This window comes from Carcharhinus amblyrhynchos, chromosome 2 (genome assembly GCF_965287045.1).
Source record: "Carcharhinus amblyrhynchos chromosome 2, sCarAmb.v2.hapA, whole genome shotgun sequence".
Lineage (NCBI taxonomy): Eukaryota > Metazoa > Chordata > Chondrichthyes > Carcharhiniformes > Carcharhinidae > Carcharhinus > Carcharhinus amblyrhynchos.
In genome coordinates, this window is record NC_137325.1 from 80,061,180 (window position 1) to 80,082,585 (window position 21,406).

The 21,406-nt window shown below is 43.0% G+C and overlaps 1 protein-coding gene and 1 pseudogene across 1 annotated transcript in view; both read right to left on the reverse strand.

Annotated features, from left to right (window-relative positions):
- col1a2 (collagen, type I, alpha 2) overlaps positions 1-21,406 on the reverse strand; it is a 373,471-nt gene that overhangs the window by 199,153 nt on the left and 152,912 nt on the right. The window lies entirely within an intron of this gene.
- Positions 3,097-3,829, reverse strand: LOC145361138 (calcium load-activated calcium channel pseudogene; annotated as a pseudogene).

The following is a 21,406-nucleotide window of genomic DNA, read 5'->3' on the forward strand; positions in this document are numbered from 1 at the left end:
CAAACAGTTTAATGTTGAAATATGGAACTAATTCTGACATTTTGGATACAGTTATGCTGCTGCTTTTTTTGTATTAGTGTGAAATGGCTTTCACTTCACAATGATGCATTATCCTCCCAGGGAGGGGATTCTAGGAGGGCAGGAATCGTCCCTATCATTCTGATACTGTCAGATCCTGACCCAGGATTCTGGGTTGGTTGTCATTTGGAATGCAAGATTCCAGTGAGATTCCTGCCATCAAGCAGGGGCCAGTCATTGCCATGATAGGACTACTTCAGGTGTTACAAGAACAGAAATGTCCTACACTTGGCCGCGTTGACATCATGCTCGGCTTCAGCCTCGATCAGTGGGGAGAGGATTGGAGTGCTAGAAGGATTTTACATTGCCCTTTTCCTCACTGGGTAATCTATGACTATAGCTACCATTTCCTAAGCCTGGCGCCTCCTCCACAATGCTAACTCCAGGGAGTAGCAAAAAGTAGGGTGGACAGGAGGAAAACATATCAGGGACCCAGATCTCTCTTTCCATGTGAAGGCCAGAGAATGAAACGCTTGCCCAAGAGAAAGAAGGTAGCATCTGGATGAGGTGCAAAGCCTCACCAATTCCAAATCATAATCCCAAGCAAACCCACCCAATTTTGGGTGAGGGCCTCCACACTAGAATCAGATTCCCTACCTGAATCCAATGAACAGCAATGTTGAAGAATGGAGTCTCCCATTGTTTGGGCTTCATATCTGGACTATCTGGCAGCAAGGCCAGGATTTCAGGCAGCAGGGCAAAACAGGGGTTAGCACTGCTGCCTCACAGCACCAGGGACCTGGGTTTGCTTCCAGCCTTGGGTGACTGTCTGTGTGGAGTTAGCATATTCACAGTCCTCTTGACTGTCTGCGTGCGTTTCCTTCAGGTGCTCCGGCTTCCTCCCATAGTCCAAAGGTGTGTAGGTTAGGTGAATTAAACATGATAAACTGCCTGTCTTACGCTCCTGTCAAAGTTATATTTTACTCTGGATTACACATTGAAAGAATGTGATAAAAATCTAGCTCTCTGTATGTACACCAGCAAAACGGGTCATTTGGCCCAACCAGTCTATGTTGTTATTACCTTGCGCGTAAGCAAATAGTTCTAATCGCATTTCCAACATCATATCCTTACATTTCCTTCATCCACCTATATAATTAATCCTGGTTGTTAACAAAGTTTCTTCCTCAGCCCTAACCAGGACATGAATTCCTCAGTGTCAGCTATGTGTGAAGATATTTATCTTGTCCTCTGTTCTAAGTTTCTTAAATTTAGTCATTGTATCTCTGAACCCTGGTTCTTGATCCTCCATTGACTGCAACAGTCAGATTCTACCTATCCTGTCTCACTGTTCCATAATTTTGAACACTTGTATCATATCACTCTGTAATCTCTATCATTCCAATGGAAGTGTCCCAATATTTGGATATCATGGGGGCATATTTCCCCCAGAAACTAAGTGCCCAATGAGTGGGGAAACAGGAGATTTTCCCACCTGTTTTTTGAGATACTTAATTCAATGAATTTGCAGTACTTTGTGCAACACAGAGTCTGCTAGGAAATTCACACCAGTAAGGGGGGAGCAGGGCCTAATCCTGCCTGAGTGGTCAGCACCATACTGCTGAGTGGGCCACTGCACATGCGCTGATCTGCCAGAAAGGAGATCAGCACGTGCGCACTGCACCCCGCCCCCCCACACCTCCTACCTCCCCTCCATTGCTGGCTTCCCAATCGATGGCTTCCCTATATCACTGCCTCCCCCACCTCTGATCTCCCGGGTTGACCTCAATGGCCTCTGTCCCTGTCGTTTCCAGGGAGCTAGAATACAAGAGCAGAGATGTACAGTTGAGGCTGTATAATGCTCTGTTCAGACGCCACTTGGAACATTGTGAGCAATTTTGGGTGCCATACCTAAGGAAAGGATGTGCTGGTCTTGGAGGTGGTCCAGAGGAGGTTCACAGGAATGATCTCAGGAATGAAAGGAATCTGGGTCTAGACTCAGTGGAGTTTAGAGGGATGGGGGGGGGTTCTAATTGAAACTTATAGAATACTGAAAGGCCTGGATAGAATGGACATGGAGAGAATGGTTCCACTAGCGGGAGAAACTAAAGCTAAGGCACAATCTAAGAGGGAAGGGACACTCCTTTAAAACTGAGATGAGGAGGAATTTCATCAGCCAGAGATGGTGAATCTGTGGAAATCTGCTGCAGAGGGGTGTGTAGGTTAGGTCATTGAATGTCTTTAAGACAGAGATAGGTAAATTCATGATTAATAAGGGGATCAGGGGTTATGGGGAGAGGGCAGGAGAATGAGAATGAGAATGATATCAGCCATGATTGAATGGTGGAGCAGACTAGATGGGCTGAATGACCTAATTCTTCTCCAGTAGCTTATGGTCTTATGGTCTCATTGACCGGGTCCAGTTTTAACCCCCACTGGTGAGAATCTTTCCTGGCAGGGATGGGGGAAATATTAGTGAGCCTAGCCAATAATGTCCCGGGCACTCTAGTGAGCTGGAAATTGAGATTTCCATATTGTAATTGGCCTTGCGCTGATTTCTAGCACAAGGTTGATTATGTTATAAGAATGGTCTGGGAAAGTCGCAATTGGTTGGACGCCGGTCGTGACTCCTGCTACAGGCCGTTGGCATTTCCTGGTCTTGAGCAGCGCATTTATATTTCCTTGTGCTGTTTATTGATATTGTGCAACCACTCAGGGATTGGATTAAGAACAATCAGAAGCAGAGCAGAAACACCTTTGTGTTACCACAGTGTTGTGATACGATACGTTCTGAATGACAAAATGTTAGAAAGCAGATTCACTGTAGATGATCCTTGGAAGATCAGTTCACAAGTTTTTGTTGTTCTGTGGGCAGGGCATTTTCTTTCAACGAAGAAGGTAAATAAAATAAATCCAAGTAACTCATTTCCCAATGAGTAGAATGTGCAAAGTGACCCTGCTTGAGGCCCATTTGACCCAAGATAGTGTGTGAGATCAAAAACAGAATTAATGAAAGAATATTTTTTCAGAACTGGTTGATTTATAACATAATAAAGAGAACTTAGAAGCCGAACAAAATAAATTAAACTCATAAATGCTACAAAAATAGTTTCATATGAGAGGTTTCAATCCTTCCATCCCTGCTAGATACAAAGTTCAAACTGCCTTTTTAACTGTGAAAAGTACAAATTATACTGCCACATACAGTAGGTAGATATAATGTGGAATACCACACAATAGTTACATCATAAAATTTGCTTGCTTGAGGTGGAGGTCCTTGGATCCTCCAGCCTGTTTGGTAGGTTCATTGGAAGAAGCCAGACCCAGTGGTTTGTGAATATTCTGTCAAAAATACATTACACATAAAAACTAGAAGAAAATAAAAGAACAATCAGTGTAACCTTCACCAAGAAGGTTTTGGTGGTACAATTCCTGGATGTACGAAAAAGGGACAAATGGGAATTTAGCTCCCACTCTTCCATCAAATATGGAAGTAAACATGCCTACCAAAGCTGTGAAGCAAAATCCAATAGCAAACATAATCTTCATTCACACCATTGGGAGGTCCTGGTTACTATTTTTCAATGTTTCCCCTTGTCTCTCTCTTTTCTTCTTTTGCTGTCTCCCAGCAGATTTTGTTATTGCTGCTTTCCTTTTTTCTCTAACTTCTTGCTTTGTGTCTCCATTTCAGTCTTCAGTTGTTTGTATTTGTCAGTTCTGTGCACCGTACACATGTGATATCTTCAGCTGGCAGGGCAGTGCAAACCAAGATAAAGACAATCAGGATTGGGTTAGCGTACGCGGTATTCATGGTAATCACTGGTGGAAGTAAGAGAGGAGAAAGGTTCGGCTTTAAAATTGTCCCCAGGCCCAGTTGAGGCATTACTCCCATTCGTTAGCAACCGGGCACACCGAGGAGCTTGATTTGATTAGAAAATGATGATTGGCAAACAAATTGACCATTTAAAAGGCATTTAAGCAATTGCAAGGCTTGATCCTTTCCCACTATGAAGTTTTAGGAAGCTGTTATGAAATTCATTGCTTTTTCTAACTCCCTTGGTTGCAACAGTGTTAAGAAAACCTGATCTGATTCCTGCAGTCCAGCTCTATAATAACTGGCTACTCCGTAAAAACGTCTTGTAATTTTGCTTTAAACCTTGGAGTTGCAGCCACGTTTACAAGTGGCCACCCAGTCTGTTTTGTATTAGGTTTTTCAAAATTGAAAATACTTATATGATCTGGATTTAATTAAGGGGAGGGGGGAAGGGAAGGGATCAGCTGTTGGCAGAGACTGAACAAGCAATCAGCAACTCCTTTCTTCTTTTAGGAATTCCGACTTAAAACATAAGCAACGTGCAGAACTTTTTATTTAAATATTAAATCCTTCAATATATTTACTGTGTAATTTTTAAAATAATAGTTAGAATTTAACAACTTCATTTCGAATACATTTCATGGCAGTAAGTCTGAAGATGAAGTGTTACAACACTTGGACATCTTACCAAAGTTGAATATCTAATTCATTGAAAATTTTAAGTTGAACTCTGTCTAAATTGCTATGGAATATATCATATCTCTATCCCAAACCGTTGGGCCAATTATTTCTCAGATTTCAGATCATTTTGGTTTTTGGATACAGCGTATAGGCCTACTTCCATTACAATGGCTGAAGTTGAGGCTAGCTATAGTCTAAGGTAAATAACATAGCTAGAAAAATAGCATTATGCCACAAACAATAAATACAGGTTACCTGTCCCATGGCATGGAATTGGATTGACTTGGTTTTTTTTTCTTGGATCAGAGAGGACTGAGGGGTGACCTAATTGAGGTGTACAAGATTATGAGAAACATGGACAGAGTGAATAGGAGCAGCTGTTCCCCTAAGCTGAAGGGTCAGTCACAAGGGGTCACAAGTTCAGGGTTGGGGCAGGAGGTTTAGGGGGATGTGAGGAAAAACTTTTTTACCCAGACAGTGTTGACAGTCTGGAATGGGCTGTCTAGGAGGGTGGTAGATGTGGGTTGCCTCACATGCTTTAAAAAGTACCCGGATGAGAACTTGCACATCATAACATTGGCTATGGGCCCAGTGCTGGTAAATAGGATTAGGTAGGTCAGGTCCTTTCATGTGTTGGTGCAGATTTGGTGGGCCGAAGGGCCTCTTCTGCGCTGTGTAATTCTGTGACTCCAGTGATTATGCGCATAATCCAGGCCGACACATTGTAGTGCTACCTTGTTACAGATGAACGAGACATTTGCTTATCCACCTTCTCAGCTGGACATTAATGATCTCATGATGCTTATTGCCCCGTCTCCCAAAATAGACAATTTGGTTGTCTATCCGGCTGCTGTTTGAGGAGCCTTGCTGTCTGGGAAACGTTATGAGGTCATATTGGTGAAGAGAGTCTCTGTTGTTGGGAATCATCCTTCCATTTTCAACAAGTTGTAACTTGGATCATTCAAGGGTCACAGTTTGGAAATTAAATTTCATGGATTCCCAGGTAATTTAGAAAATCTTTTTGCTTGAACAAAATGTCTGTCTGAGCTCTTCCACTAAGAAATATCAGTCACAAAATCTGACTCCGGAATAAATGTTCCTGATGTTTGTGCTGAGGCTGAGGAAGTTCAGACGCTGGGGAAATCACAAATCAATTGTTTCTGGTCACTTCCAGAATGACCAGTGTGGTGTTATATATATGCTCACAGAGGTATGCTATGCCTATGCCAAAATCAGCTGAGTGGACAATCGTAATGTCAACAGCCTCCATTTTGGACCTGACAAGACTTTTTAACATAATTTTTTAAACACACAGTTGTTTTAAACAGCACTTGGGACCACAATCCCATTCCTGCCACGAGCTCTACTCAAAGGCATGAGTGTTGTGTTTTCAGATGAGGTACTTTTCCTTTCTTGGGAAGTGTTGCATTCAGTTTGTCAGAGGGAATGGTGCTGGACCTGATTAAGGTGCCTCAAGGAGTTCGAAGGTCTGTCAGCAGAAAGTCTTCTCTCCCCATTGAGGGCTATTCTCACAGCCGCTCTTGGCCTACAGCATAGCAAGGACATGAACTGAAGGTGAAAGAGAGGCAAAGTAATTACAGAGGGAGGGGGAGGGGGGCTCTCTTTAGCAGAAGGTTGTACTCACTTATCGTGTATGTGACTTTTCCAAGATAGTCAGATTCACAATGGAGCAGATGCCATCAATCACATTAAATTAATTCATCTAGAGCAATTTATGAATGGAGAGATGTACCATAAACACAAGGAGTACTGATCGTTGATAGAATGGGCAGCATAGTGGCAAAATGGTTAGTGCTGCTACCTCATAGTGCCAAAGACCCAAAGTTCAATTCAGGCTTTGGGTGTGGAGTTTGCACCTTCTCCCTGTGCCTGTATGGGTTTCCTTTAGGTGCTCCTGTTTCCTATCACAATCCAAAGATATGCAGGTTAGGTTAATTGGCCATGCTAAATTACTCCCTTAGTGTCAGAGAGATTAGCAGGGTAAATATGTTGGGTTACAGTGGGCCTGGGTTCCTGGGCCAAATGGCCTCCTTCTACTCTGTAGGGATTTTGTGAGAATAGCATGTCAGAGAATTCCCACTATCCACACAGCACTTTCATCCTGCAATATCCACCATTCTGGCCATATTTGTGTCACCAAGACAAACTAGGGGCTGTCTGCTGAGTGACAAGTGCTACCCTCACTCCTCAGCTACCTGATCACACTTGGACATCTTGCGCACAGGGAAAACCAAGAATATTGTGGATTAGGCCATTGGCATTCTGAAGCAATGGTTCCAGTGCCTGGATCGCTTTGGGATAAGCCCTGCAGTACCCACTAGAACATGCCTTCAAGTTGATGGTGTTTACTGCATCTTTCTCGACAGCGGTATCTCTGAGGGGGCAGGCCATGCCACCTCTGAGGGGGCAGGCCATGCCACTGGTCCATTGCTAGGCACTTCAGGGAGACAAAGTTGGGGAAGGGGAGAAAGGAAACATTCAGGATCCCTTCACTCTGGACAGATTGTCTATAAACAGCTGATCAGAGTCTGGTTCTAAAGTCTCAGCATCACATCACAGCTGCTCCACAATTCCTGCCTTTCCATCCTTATATTGTAGACAATCATAGTGCCCCCTCAGCTAAAACCCTGAAATTAAAAACACCACAAAGAATTCTCTAATAACTTAATCTCGTGTGCATTCTCTTAATGCCTCTCATCTGGAGGCATTTGCCAATTCTGATGCTCCAGCACAATATTATCCCATTGCTTTCAGCATAACTGGTGGAAAGCTACTCTCTTGTACTAGAGGACTTTGCAAATGGTCTTTCAGGGTGTCCTGGGGTGGCTCGATGTTGGCTTGCTCCACCTCAGCTTGGATGGCAGCAGGTTGGGCCAGCTGATCGAAAGGATGTGGAGTTGCTGGTGTTGGACTGAGGTGGGCACAGAAAGAACTCTCACAATGCCAGGTCACCTGATAAAGGAGCAGCGCTCTGAAAGCTTGTGATTCCAAATAAACCTGTTGGACTTTAACCTGATATTGTAAGACTGGTTGAAAGGGAACAGCAGGAACACCAGAGAAGTGGCAGTAGTGGGAGGACAAATACTGTCATCCTGAACAAGGAAGTGGTTTATGATTGTTTAGTAACAGGATTACAGAATACAGAATATAGGGCTAATGGAAGGACTCTTGGTAGTGTGGACAAGCAGAGAGATCTCAGTGTCCACGTGCATAGAGCCCTGAAAGTTGGCACCCAGGTTGATAAGGTTGTTAAGAAGGTGTATGGTGTGTTAGCTTTCATTGGTAGAGGGATTGAATTTTGGAGCAGCTGTACAAAATTCTGGTGCGGCTGCACTTGGAGTATTGCATACAGTTCTGGTCGCTGCATTATAAGAAAGATGTAGAAGCATTGGAAAGGGTGCAGAGGAGATTTATCAGGATGTTGCCTGGTATGGTGGGAAGGTCTTATGAGGAAAGGCTGAGGGACTTGATGTTGTTTTCGTTAGCGAGAAGAAGGTTAAGAGGTGACCTAATTGAGCATACAAGATGATCAGAGGATTAGATAGGGTGGACAGTGAAAGCCTTTTTCCTCGGATGGTGATGGCTAACACAAGGGGACATAGCTTTAAATTGAAGGATGATAAATATAGGACGGATGTCAGAGGTAGGTTCTTTACTCAGAGGGTGATAAGGGCGTGGAATGCCCTGCCTGCAGCAGTTGTGGACTTGTCAACTTTAAGGGCATTCAAATGGTCAGTGGATAGACATATGGATAACATTGGAATAGTTTAGGTTAGAGGGTCATTAGATTGGTTTCACAGGCTGGCGCAACATCGAGGGTCGAAGGGCCTGTACTGTGCTGTAATGTTCTATGTTCTATATTAACTCCCCCAGAGCGAGCTTTAGCAATCCTAATAATCTGCTTGAGTACAGATTACTGGACTGATGTAAGATCCTGCAAGCCAATGTGATCACTGAAATCCACACCGCAATGGCAACACGCTGAACCTAATAACAGCCATCCTCGATCTCTGGACTTCCCTCCCATCAGCATTGTAGTGGAGGGAAGGACGGAGGGAAGAGAAGCCAGAACTGCAGGATTGAGGCGTATGCACTGCAACAGATGATTGAAACAGGAGGAAAAGACTTGCATTTGTGTAGCACCTTTCATTATCACAGGATGCCTCAAAGCACTTATAACCAATGAAATTCTTTTGAAATAAAGTCACTGTAGGAAATGTGGCAGCCAATTTGCACAACAAATAGCAACACAATATTGACCAGAAATCTGTTTTTGTGATGATCGAAAAATAAAAATTGGTGAGGCGATGGCCTAATGATATCATTAGTAGGCTATTAATGCAGAAATTCAGCTAATATTCTGAGGACCTGGGTTCAAATCATAGAATCATACAGAGCAGAAGTGACCCTTTAGCCCATTGACACATTAGAAACACCTGAACTCCCACTTATTCCCATTTGCCAGCACTTGGCCCATCGCCCTGGATGTTATAAGAACATAAGAACATAAGAAATAGGAGCAGGAGTAGGCCATCTAGCCCTTCGAGACCCCCCTACTTTTATATTCAATCCCCCTCGCTATGAAGGCCAGCATCCCATTTGGCTTCCTGATCACCTGCTGCACCTGCAGACTGGGTTTTTGCGACTCGTGCACAAGGACCCCCAGGTCCCTCTGCACCGTAGCATGCTGCAGCTTTTCGCCCTTTAAATAGTAATCCCTCCTACTATTATTCCTGCCAAAGTGGATAACCTCACACTTGCCAACATTGTATTCCATCTGCCAGGTCCTTGCCCACTTGCTCAGCCTATCTAGATCCCTCTGCAGACTTTCCACACCCTCCATGCAATTTGCTTCTCCACTTATCTTTGTGCCATCAGCAAATTTCGACACCCTACACTCAGCTCCCTCCTCCAGATCATCTACATAATTGGTAAATAGCTGAGGCCCCAGCACCGATCCCTGGGGCACTCCACTAGTCACCAACCGCCAATCCAAATAGCACCCATTGACACCTACTCTCTGCCTCCTATTTGACAGCCAATCCTCTATCCACACTAACACCTTACCCCCAACTCCATGCCCCCTAACCTTCTGTAACAGCCTTTTGTGCGACACCTTATCAAACGCCTTCTGAAAATCGAGAAACACCACATCCACCGGTTCCCCTCTATCCACCGCACTAGACACATCTTCATAGAATTCCAATAAATTCGTCAGACACGACTTCCCCGTAACGAATCCATGCTGCGTCTGCTCTATCAAACAATTCTTCTCAAGATGCCTCGCTATTTCTTCTTTGATGACGGATTCAAGCACTTTTCCTACAACAGACATTAAACTAACCGGCCTATAATTCCCTGCCTTTTGCCTGCTACCCTTTTTAAACAGTGGCGTAACATTAGCCATTTTCCAATCCTCCGGCACTTCCCCGGAATCCAGCGAGGTTTGGAAAATAATCACTAAGGCATCCACTATCACCTCTGCCATTTCCTTCAGAACCCTAGGATGCATTCCATCCGGTCCTGGGGACTTGTCCACCATCAGTCCCACTAGTCTGTCGAGCACCGCCTCTCTAGTGACAGTGATCGCATTCAGGCCCTCCACTCCTACCATCCTTCTATCTTTAATACCCGGCAAACTATTCGCATCCTCCTCCATGAAGACCGAAGCAAAAAACTTATTTAAGGCCTCAGCCATTTCCTCATCCCCCACCACTAAATTCCCCCCTCATCCTCTAAGGGTCCAACATTCACCCTAGCCAGCCTCCTCCTCTTTATATATTTATAAAAAGTCTTACTATCCTTTTTTATATTTAGCGCTAGTTTAGCTTCATAGTCTATCCTTCCTTTCTTTATATGATGCGCCAAGTGCTCATCCAGGTACTTTTTAAAGGATGTGAGGCAACCTGCCTCTACTACCCTCCCAGGCAGCACATTCCAGACTGTCATCATCCTGAGTAAAGACATTTTTCCTCACAGGCCTCCTAAACCTCCTGTCCCTCCTCTTGAACTGACCTTTTACCTACGAGGAACAGCTGCTCCTTACGCACTCTGTCCATGTCCCTCATAATCTTGTACACTTCAATCAAGTCACCCCTCAGTCTTCTCTGCTCCAATGAAAACAACCCAAGCCTATGCCACCTCTCTTCATAACTTAAGTGTCCCATTCCAGGCAGCGTTCTGCATCTCCTCCAGTGCAATCAGATCCTTTCAATAATGGCAGATGATGGAATTTGAATTTAAAAAATGGAATTAAGAATCCACTGTTGATCATGAAACCAATGTTTAATGTCAGAAAAACCCATCTGTTTTTCTTGTCCTTTAGGAAAGGAAATCTGCTGTCCTTACCTGGTCTGGCTTACATCTGACTCCAGAGCCACACAATGTGGTTGACTGTCAACTGCTCTCGGGCAACTAGAGATGGACAATAACTGTTGGCGAGCTAGCAAAGCCCATGTCCCACAAATAAAAAAACCCCCTGCTCTTTGAAATGTACCAAGGGATCTTACAGCACCCCCCCCCGCCCCACATTAGGGTAAATGGGCGATTTGGTTTAACAACTCATCCAAAGACAGCACCTCCAACAGTGCCACATTCTTCAGTACCAGACTGGACTGTCAGCCTGGTTTTCAGTGTAAATGTTCTGGCGTGACACAACCTTCTAACTGAAAGATGAGACTTTTATCAACTGAGTCACAGCTGGTTCCTTAAATATCTTTTGGATGAGCAAGTCTGGGAGAGGTCAGAAAAGGAATTCTATCTGAAGTTTTTAACTTGTGCATTTGAACCAATGGATGCCAGTCAGTTTAAAGGTGAGCAGTCAGGATTAGATGGATGTGGGTTTGAATTGCAGAAATGCATCTGCAGGGTGGAGATGTTTAAACAGTAAGGAGGAGATTAGTCAATGAGACTGAATTAACAGCAGAGATAGGTGTTGTACAAGTGGAATTGTGTAACGTTAGTGATGTATATAGGATATGGAACAAAAATAATAATAGCCACTACTCAGATTTCTGTAGAATCTTTAATGGAATAAAACATCCCAATGACTTCACAGGAGCATTAGAAAACAAAACATAACATTGAGCCGCATAAGGAGACATTGAGTGGCCCGTGCTCTCCCCCTTGTTGGCTTTAGTACCAGGGAACATTTAATTGGGTGGCATTTAATTGGGTGGGAGGGTGATGGATAGGGACCGTGCCACCTTTCTGCCTTCAACTTAGATTAAGTTTGTGGCAGGAAGGTATTAAGGTTTGCGGGCTCCTTGATGGGGGTAGGGTGTTCCGTGTTCAAAGGTACTCCTTGATCAAGAGACCCAGCATTGGAAAGGAGGCAGAGAGGGAAATGGTGAAAGTCACCCCTTCTGCCTTTGCTGCTAACTCCACACTCCGCCTTACTGTCATCCACATCTTATCATTACTCACCTTTGTACTGGATCCTTTCTTGGTGCATGGCTTTGAGTGAGTGTTGTACCAGCAGTAACCACAATCTCTTCCTTTGGCACAGCTGAGTAAAGAAGAGCTGCCAGCTTTCTAGCAGAAAGCTATTCTGCTCTGGAATCCTTGGTCTTGGGAGGAGACCTGTCACTGGCCTGTCAAGTGCCCAAGTGGCAGAAGATACAGCAGGTCTTCCTGAAAAGAGGCAATGCGGGGCTTTTGTCAGCTTCCGGCTGACAGCCAGTACCCGACTGCAAGATTTGTCCATTAGTTCAGGTGACCAAAAGTTTGGTCAAAGAGGTAGATTTTAAAGAATTCCTCAAAGGAGGAAAATATGGTAGGTTGTTGGAGAGGTGGGGCGAGAGAATTTCAGATCTGCTGGAATCATGGGTGGAATCATGCAAATTGGAGATGCTCAAGAGGCCAGAATAAGAGGAGAAAATATAACTTGGAGATATGTGAGGTAAAGCGATATTAAAGATAAAAAGAGCTAGGACATGGAGGGATTTGAAAACAAGGCTGAGAATTTTAAATTCAAGGTGTTGCTTCTTGGGAGATATTGTAAGTCAACAATGTGTCCCAAGACACTGGGATGATAGGAGAATGGGACTTGGTGTGAGTTAACACATGGGCAGCAGAAATTTGGATGATCTCAAGTTTGAGGAGGGTAGAATGTGGGAGACCAGCCAGAAACGCATTGGAATGGTCAACTTTAGAGGAAACAATGGCACAAAAGATGGTTTCAGCAGCAGATAAGCGGAGGCAGGAGTGAAGTTGACTGATGTTAGAGGGAGAAGTAGACAAGGTTATAAATTGAGATTAAATGTGGCACTAAGGTTGCAACAGACTTGTTTAATCTGAAACATAGATAGGGCAAGGAATGGCATTAACAGCTGGACAGTGGAATTTGAAGGGGGACTGCAAACAATGACTTCAAGTCTTCCCAATATTTAATCGGAGTAAATTTCTGCTTATCCAGTAATAGATGTTGGATATGCAACACAGCCTGATGAGTTAGCAACACTGGAGCAGCCGAGATGTTATCATGTAACCAATGATAACATTGGAATCTGTTATAATGTAATCAATGGTAACATGCTGTGAGGGTCAGCTGACTAGCTGATCCAGTAGACAATGTAACCAATGGCAAAATGATGTGGTGGTCAGCTGACCTGGAATGATTAGACAGCAGATGAGGATCATGGGGAGCATTTGTGACTTGTCATCATGGTGGCAGTGTAAGGAAGTGTCTTTATGAAACCTTTCTCTTTGATTTACTTTGTGAAGTTATTGCTTTTATTGCTTGCAGCTGAAGCATCCCCACTGCCGGATGAACACGAGAGCAGTAATAATAAGGTGCTGGGTGTTGTCAGAATATGTTTGGAAACTAATGCTATGACTTCATATGATATTGCCAATGGGGTAGCTTGTGGATAAGAAATAGGAAAGGCCAAGGATAGAAACTTGGGAAACACTGCGTGTATTGGTGCTGGAGCAGGAAGAGACACCATTGTAAGTGATTCTCCGGTTGTGAATAAAGAGCTAAAAATGGAATCAGGTGAGAGCTGCCCACTTAGCTGAATAACTGTGATGAGGGATTGGAGGAGGATGGTTTGGCCAACAATGTAAAGGCTGAAGAACGAGGAGAGAAAGTCAACTCATTTACTTGATAGTGGAGCCAAGGGAATTACTGACTTATGACAATACTCCATCTATCTAATCTTCCTGCTCCTCCCAGGCAGGGGAGGTTCAAAAGCCCAAGGCCTGCATGGCTCCAAAATAAGCCTCAAAAATGTGTTTGTTACCTGTAGCCCATATTCAGTGGGTGGAAATGGGGGGGACAGGGCTGGTAGTGAAATATGGATGAGAAATGGTTAGCAACCAACAGCTCTGTAGTCACCAGATGCTCCATGATTGATTGAACAGTTTAATACAAAGCATGGCAATATGTTGTGAAAGAAAGATTGATTTGCATTTATATGGTGCCTTTTGTGACCTTTGAATGTCTCAAAGTGCTTTACAGACAATGTAGAGTATGTTGAGGTGGAGTTACTTTGTAAGACAACAGCAAAATTTCACAGTCAGCTCCCACAGAAATGTGATGGTGAACAGGTAATCTATTTATTTTTTGTAATGTTGTTAAAGAATATATGAAATTCACATTCTCACACCAATGATCATCTGGAATATGTTAGTTTGGTCACTTGTGTTTATAGTGGTAAAATGATGAGGTGTTTGTGAGGGCAATTAAACCATGGTGCCTAAGGCTGGAATTGTATCCACTGCTCCCAGGTATAATTGTCAGGAGCAAATCTTCTGGTTCCCCCACTTCCTTGGTTCCCCCACTATCCTCAATTGGATAGGGCTCTCACATATGGCTTCTTAATTGTAAACTCACCGTGTCAAAAATTACCCTGATCCAGAATTGAGGCCAAAATGGGGATTGCAACACAACCAGGAAAATCTAACTCCTGAAGCCTCTATAAGTACTTAAGCATACATATTGGATTGTAAAACATAATTTCTCCATAAGGACCTGAACTTATGTATAAGCTGATGTTAAAAGTGTTCTGATGTTAAAAGTAACAACATGAATTCGAACAAGAAAGCAGTCCAACATGCAGAAGCGTGTAGCGAATTCCATTAAATAAGCTGGCATGCCTTTGAAGCTCTTGGTAAAGCCTGCAGTAAATACTGGTGCACAGAGATATCCTCTTCCTGTATCCTGGGCCCCTGAAATCTACTTTTGCAGAGTTAAAAGCATGTGCCAGCCCTCTAGTTAACTCATTCCTTGACCTTGTGTGTCACCTCAACCTGTCCACATTAATTTGTGCTCAGTGAATCACCTTTACACTTCCTTAAAGTCTTATGGATGACAGTTTCTGAACTGATGCTCAGCTTGGTAAGAGTGTGTGTATCTGGTAGATAGTCAGCATTGTTTTCAGGTGAAAACATGGCTTTCATAGACTGTCAACAATTTAGCTTCAAGTCTCAAAGGAGATTAAACTAGTCAATTGGAAATACTAGACTTCTCAAAAGCCTGTGACAAATTCTTGTCCAAGTCATTAATAAGGATCAAGAAAAGCAGGATAGTACAGTTCCTGGGAAACATCATATATACTTTTCTCCAGCAGTCTTTCCTGTTGGCAAATGGGCAGTCATGGAAGTGTGGAATGCATTAATTGTACAAAGGCAAAAATAGGCACTGCACAGGGAGAATGAGAAAGGTGGAGTGGGGGAACCTTATCTTGGCACTTCTCGGGAAATCATTTCATTGCTTTTACAGACTTTTTTCAGATTTTCCTAGCTTCCTACCTGCTTACTGCTCCTCGTAGAACTCACCACTGAGTGAAAAATAATAATCAACCTGGAATTGTCACAGTAATGGTACTAATTGCATCAATGGAGCAAGAGGGCTGGATAGAAGCCTCCTGTCCCTCATGGCTCAGTCTCTTCCAAAGCCTAGAAAAACGGGTAAACTTTTTCATCTTGGGTCATTCTGTCTCTTTAAGGTGCCTTGCCTCTTATCCAGCCTAAATGACAACTTCTGTAGCAAGCATTTATGTCTCTGACCAGGAAAAGGTATTGTGATTGTGACTGTCTCAGGGCAATGTGTGGAAGTATCGTCTCTCAATAATACCACAAAGGGAAAAATAAATTCTGTGAGCATGACATTCATCTTCAAGTAGACTAGTTAAGTGGTTTGGATTGGTATTATTGCTCACATAGCAGTCTTTTGTATTGAAGATATTTTCAAAATATTTACTAAATCATGTTGGTGGAATGGGTAAGGTACCATTGATGGATTTATATATGTTGACCCTCAGATCAGAGTATCAACTGATGTGGTGGGCAAAGAAACGCTTCTACAAGATATTTTGTATAACATATTCTTTAGCACTTTTTAAAACAGTAAATGAACACTTAACTGCTCCTTGTTCCATTTGTTAGATAACTGATTTCTTATTACAATAAATCCTAAGATTCATGGTATGGACTCAAATACTACCCATTGCAAGGTGTGATGATCAGTTACCCTTCAATGGGTCTTCTTCTCTAGGTTCTGGACCTAGGGCTTTCACTCATGATAGTTGTACTTGCAGGCTCTCGCTGCAGAGGCTCCTAGCCTTCTTTTTTAATTTAGTTTTCTTCTAGTATTGAGAATGTTCTTCGTTACATACACCCATGACCCTGGAGTCTTCAGTTACCCGTTACCAGTTATTCTTTCATTACCTTGTTCTTTCACCTGTCCTTTCTTAGCAGTCTTGCAGTCACAGTAGTTTCATGTCTGGTGCTCAACAGGCTTGTTCTGCAACTACAGCTGTTCCTTGTGTGCGTGTAAGATTGACAACTTTTCCCATCGTGCATTGTGATATTCAGCTGTTAGCTATCCACTATGTATAGTTCTGTGCAAAGAAATATAATCAAAACTGGTTTGCAAGTCAGCAGCAGCATGCATTACACAGAGAGGAGTTAGAGACTGCATTATCCTTTAATATCCATTCTCAGAGTCTGGATGTCATTGGAAAAGTTGGTCGTTATTATCCACCCTAAATAGCTCTGATGAGCTGGAGGTTTGAGACAACTATAGGAGCAGAGGGACTGAGATATATCTGTGCATACATCGACGAATGTGGCAGGACAATTGTGCACAAAGCATATAGCACCCTGGCTTTATCACAGGGGCATAGTGACAAAAGGCAGGGTCTTGTGTTAAACTTGTATAAAACACTATTGCAAGTTCATCTGGAGCATTGCTTCATGTTCTGGGCACCACCCTTTAGGAAGAATGTGAAGGGGTTAGAGACGGTGCAAAAATGATTGATAAGAATGGCTCCAGGAATGAGAAATTCAGTAACATATATGGAGAAGTTAGGACTTTTCTTCTTGGAGCAGAGAAGGTTTTTAGAAGTTCTCATAGAGGTATTCAAAATCATGAAGTGTCTTGAGAAGAGTAGATAGGGAAAAAGTATCCTCATTGGTGGAAGGATTGAGAACCAGAGGGCATAAATAATTGGCAAGGCAAGCAACGATGACATGTGGAAAATCTTTTCAGTTAGCAAGTGGTTAGGATCTGGAATGAATTACCCTGAGTGTGGGGCATGTAGGTTCAATCAAAGCATTCAAGAAAGAATGTGTTATACCTGAAAAGGAGGAATATGTAGGGCTATGAAGAGACAGCAGGAGAGTAGCTCCAGGTGAATTGCTCCTTCAAGGAACCAACACAAAGACGATGGGCTGATAGGCTGCACTATAACCATTCTATAATTCTTTAATTGAGTGGCTTGCTGGGTTGCTTTGCACTGAACCAAACTGGTGTGGGTTCTGAAATCTAAGCTTGATGGTGGGAACGTTTTTTTTAAATTATGTTGGCATCACTGGCTAGGCCACCAATTATTGCCCATCCCTCATTGGAAATGAGACTGGGCTGGTTGACAAGGCAGAGACATGATGGGTGGGTGGCCTTTGTCGGTGTATAAATCTTCCTACATTAAAAAAATCTAACCATTTGCAGGGGTATGGGTTGGGGGTGAATGTGCTGGGATGTGGGAGGAGACGAGCAATGGGCAGTGTGGATTGAGAGGAGATGAAGGACAAATGGCCGCCTTCTGTAGCTGTGATGATTCTGTGGAGTCGCATATAGGTTAGACCGGGCAGGGACAAAGTTTCCTTCCTTGGTGAATCAGTTGGAATTTTACAAAAATCCAGCAGCTTCTTGGTTAATGTTACTGATCATATTTCCAGTGAGTTATTTAACAGATTGAGAACACGAATTCTATCTTAATGAGATGTGAATTCAAATCTCTGGATTATTAGCCCAGGGTTTCAGGTTGTTAGCCCAGTAACAAAATTGCTATAATCTGCACACAACATCTGATCAATAGATAATAAATGTCACCGTACAAAATCATTGCAATTCTACATTTACCTGACTTCTGTAACAAGTTGCATTACTACATAGCCTTCGCATTTGTTATGCCAGACGGTTCTCAAATTTACAGAAATTACAATCCAAGTTTCCCATAACATTATCCTGCAGGCAAACTTCATTAAAGCTGTTTCAATTCAACTCTCTCAGTATTTAAGCTGTTGAGTGATTGCTGTACTGCTTGCCATTGTACCTCCACTAAATTTTCATTTCAACTAAAAAGTAAAGTTTCATATAAAATGTTAAACATTGGAGGAGCTGTAACCTCAGAAGCTTTTAGGGCGTTGTCACATCTGTTGTGGATAGACTTGGCAGAGATTCTGAAACCTGAATTTTGTGGTCTTCCCATGAAGAGGTGGAAACCCTGGCGTTTCCCACTGTCTGTAAACTCTGGGTATGACGCAGTAAATTGAAACTTGTCTTTTACATAAATTGGTTTTGGGATTATTCTTCAAATAGATCTTGTACTAAGTTAATGAACTTTAACAGGCTGATCAGATGAACAGATTGCCTGGCTATTTATTGAAGAACACTCCTCTGATTTAGAGGAAGGGATGGATAAAACTCAAGGTGTATTCTTTCATTCTCTATGCCATTCAGATTATAAACTAATAAATAGCAGACACTTTAGCACTAACGCAGGAAGTTCAAAGCTGAAAACCACCGGAATGCATCATTCTTTTATATTTACAATATCTGACACCAATAGTTAATCCGAAATCCTGATTTAGACTGTCCCTAAGTTGAGCTTATTTCTCATGTTTATTTGTTATATGATCACATTACAATATTGTCTCCCTCCACCCATCTCTTCTCTCTGATGCTGAAATTACATGGGGACGATCTCTCCAAAAAATTCCAAGTGCCAAATGAGCATGAAAACGAGAGAAAATCACACCAATTTTTGGGTGAGCTCTTATATGCAATTGTACCACACTTAATGCAAAAAAAAGCAAAGTGTGATTCATGCCATAGGAGTGGATAAAGTCTATTCTCACCAGGAAACTAGCTGCTGACTGTGAGGGACGCCACTGTGCAAGCGCCTTGATCTCTAGATTTATCCAATACACTGAGAACTGTCACTCCCCCACACCCCAGATATCGCCAAACCCAAGGGACACTGCCTGGCCTTGCCCCTAACCTCTTGGAGGGCTCAATGGCCTTTGGTCCAACTGGCAAGACCATCATACGATCCTTGTCGATGAGAACCTCCAGTGGCAAGGCTGTTAAGGCAAGTGAGCCCGGAAAATTACTTCCCGGGCTCACTAATATTATTTAAATTGTCAAATGAATATTAAATGGGCTTTCCCGGGCTTGAAGCGATTATGCTGATACGATAATTATCCCTTATCTCCCACAAATGTCTATTTATTCAAAAGGCTTTGGCTTGTATCCTAACCTGTACATGTCCTGTTTGCTCAGGCAGAATTTTGTAATGTGCAGGCCTTGGGAGCAATTCCAATCCTGACTCTGCTGGGGCCACTGGTACGACAAGCATCTAAGGGGATTGTCTGGGATAATCCAGTTAGTAGGTCACTTCCATGTTCACTACCCAATTAAGGATGATGGACTAAAAGAGATATGGGTGGGCCAATGGGAGACCCTGTAGGGTGGGGAGCAACCTATCGCATGTAGAATTCAGCGTTTCAAGAAGGCAGCTTGTCACCACCTTCTCATGGGCGATAAATGCTGATCAATCAGTGATGCCCATGTCCCATGATTGCATGATAAAAAAAAATCCAGCTGGCAGCCGAACATGAGTAACATGAGGAAAATACCATTTTATTTCAGAAAATAGCCCTTGTATAAAAATTTGACTACAAGGATCATCTGCTTTGTTAGTGTGGGTTGCTCCTTCTGGTAATAGCTCTGAAATCCAGGTAACCCACTTGGATGTTGGAGATGTCCTGATGAGGTTTCCACATCTTATCCAGCTCCCCTGACCTTCAAAAATGCTTCCAAAGGAATAATAGATACCTGCCATAGATACCTGTCCAAAGTTCCATTTTCTCCCCATGTCACAGCAGGTGGATTTTAAAATCCGTGAGTTTGTTTTCAAAATCCATCTTCCTGCACATCTTCAATAGACATCTGAAACCCATTTTATCAATCCATTTCTTTCTCCAGACTTTCCAGTCTCACCTCTTTTCTCCTTCTCAGTTCTCCCTGGCTTTTCTCTGCCTATAAAGTGTTTGGCAATGCTTATTTGGAGACAAGATGATCTATGGTAATCAAAACACTGGGCTACGTGTTCAAGGAGTTGGGGAGATTCCACAGAAGTATGAAAAAGGTGGCCTGACCCGAATCCAAGATTTCTAATTTCATTCCTTGAGTTTTTGATTAATGCCATGTAAGAGTGTAGGCTGGTCCATGTCACAAGCCCAAAGCTTGCGTACCTGACCTGGTTAGCTCCTTTGCAGAGATAGTCATGGCCAAATCATTCACAATTTGTCACATTGACAATGGGCCAACTTTTAAGGGCCTTGTAATTCAAGGCATCTGAGAGAGGTCATGAACCCTTGTCTTGATAAGAAAACCTTTTGAAAACTAATAAGAATTAAACATGATTTCCCACTCCCCCCCCCACCCCCCCATACCAAGAATCACTACATGGCCATTCCATTGCTCTGCATACCCTCCATGCCAAATTATATCCTTCCACCCATCTCACAACACTCATATCTTCCATGCAAAGTATGGCATTTCCATATACTTTGTTTAAAACAAATGACTTCTATAGCGACAAAAGGCTTCAGTAATTAAAAAAATTCAAAGTAATTACATTTATCACAGTCCAATCAAAGTGTCAATTATTCAGATCCTTTAAAGTATCAATGACAAAAACTGCAAGCACTTGAAGCCACCTTATTTTGTTTAAATAAAACTTCATAAAATTGACTATGGAGTGCAAGAACTGTCAATCAATCAACATTTTCCCTAGGGCATAGCTGTTTTAGCACTATGAATGTTGGTCTTGCAGCTAAGAATACATAATGAGGGGCCATGGGCTTGGGCAGGGAGGCATAGTTTGGCTTGAAGGGTGTGAGCAGCCATGGCGGATAGGTGGGAGTATAATTTGGCATGGAGCATATGACACCATATGAGTGAAACACTTGGCGTGCTATATATGGAACATTGGAGTGGTTGAGAGCTGTGAGGGCTAGAGGGGCCTTTTTAAAAATTATAACAGGGCCAAAGTCCCATAAGACCAAGGTGGTGTTATGGTCCCTGCAGCTGTCCCGGAATGCTTTCCAGACATGGTGGGCCTGAGTCTTGGTAACACTGCCCTTCTCCCAGAATAAAAATCCTGAGTTGGATTTTCTTCCCCCTCGACGGAGTGTTCTGTGACAAGGGGGGGCAGCATGGTCTTATAATCCCACCATTATCAATGGGGTTTCCCAATGAATGCACCCCATGTGGTGGGGTGCGCAGTGAGTGGGACCATAATATCCATAAGCAACATTTCGGTGCCTGCCTCTCAAGGCACTTTGTCCAAAGGGGGACAC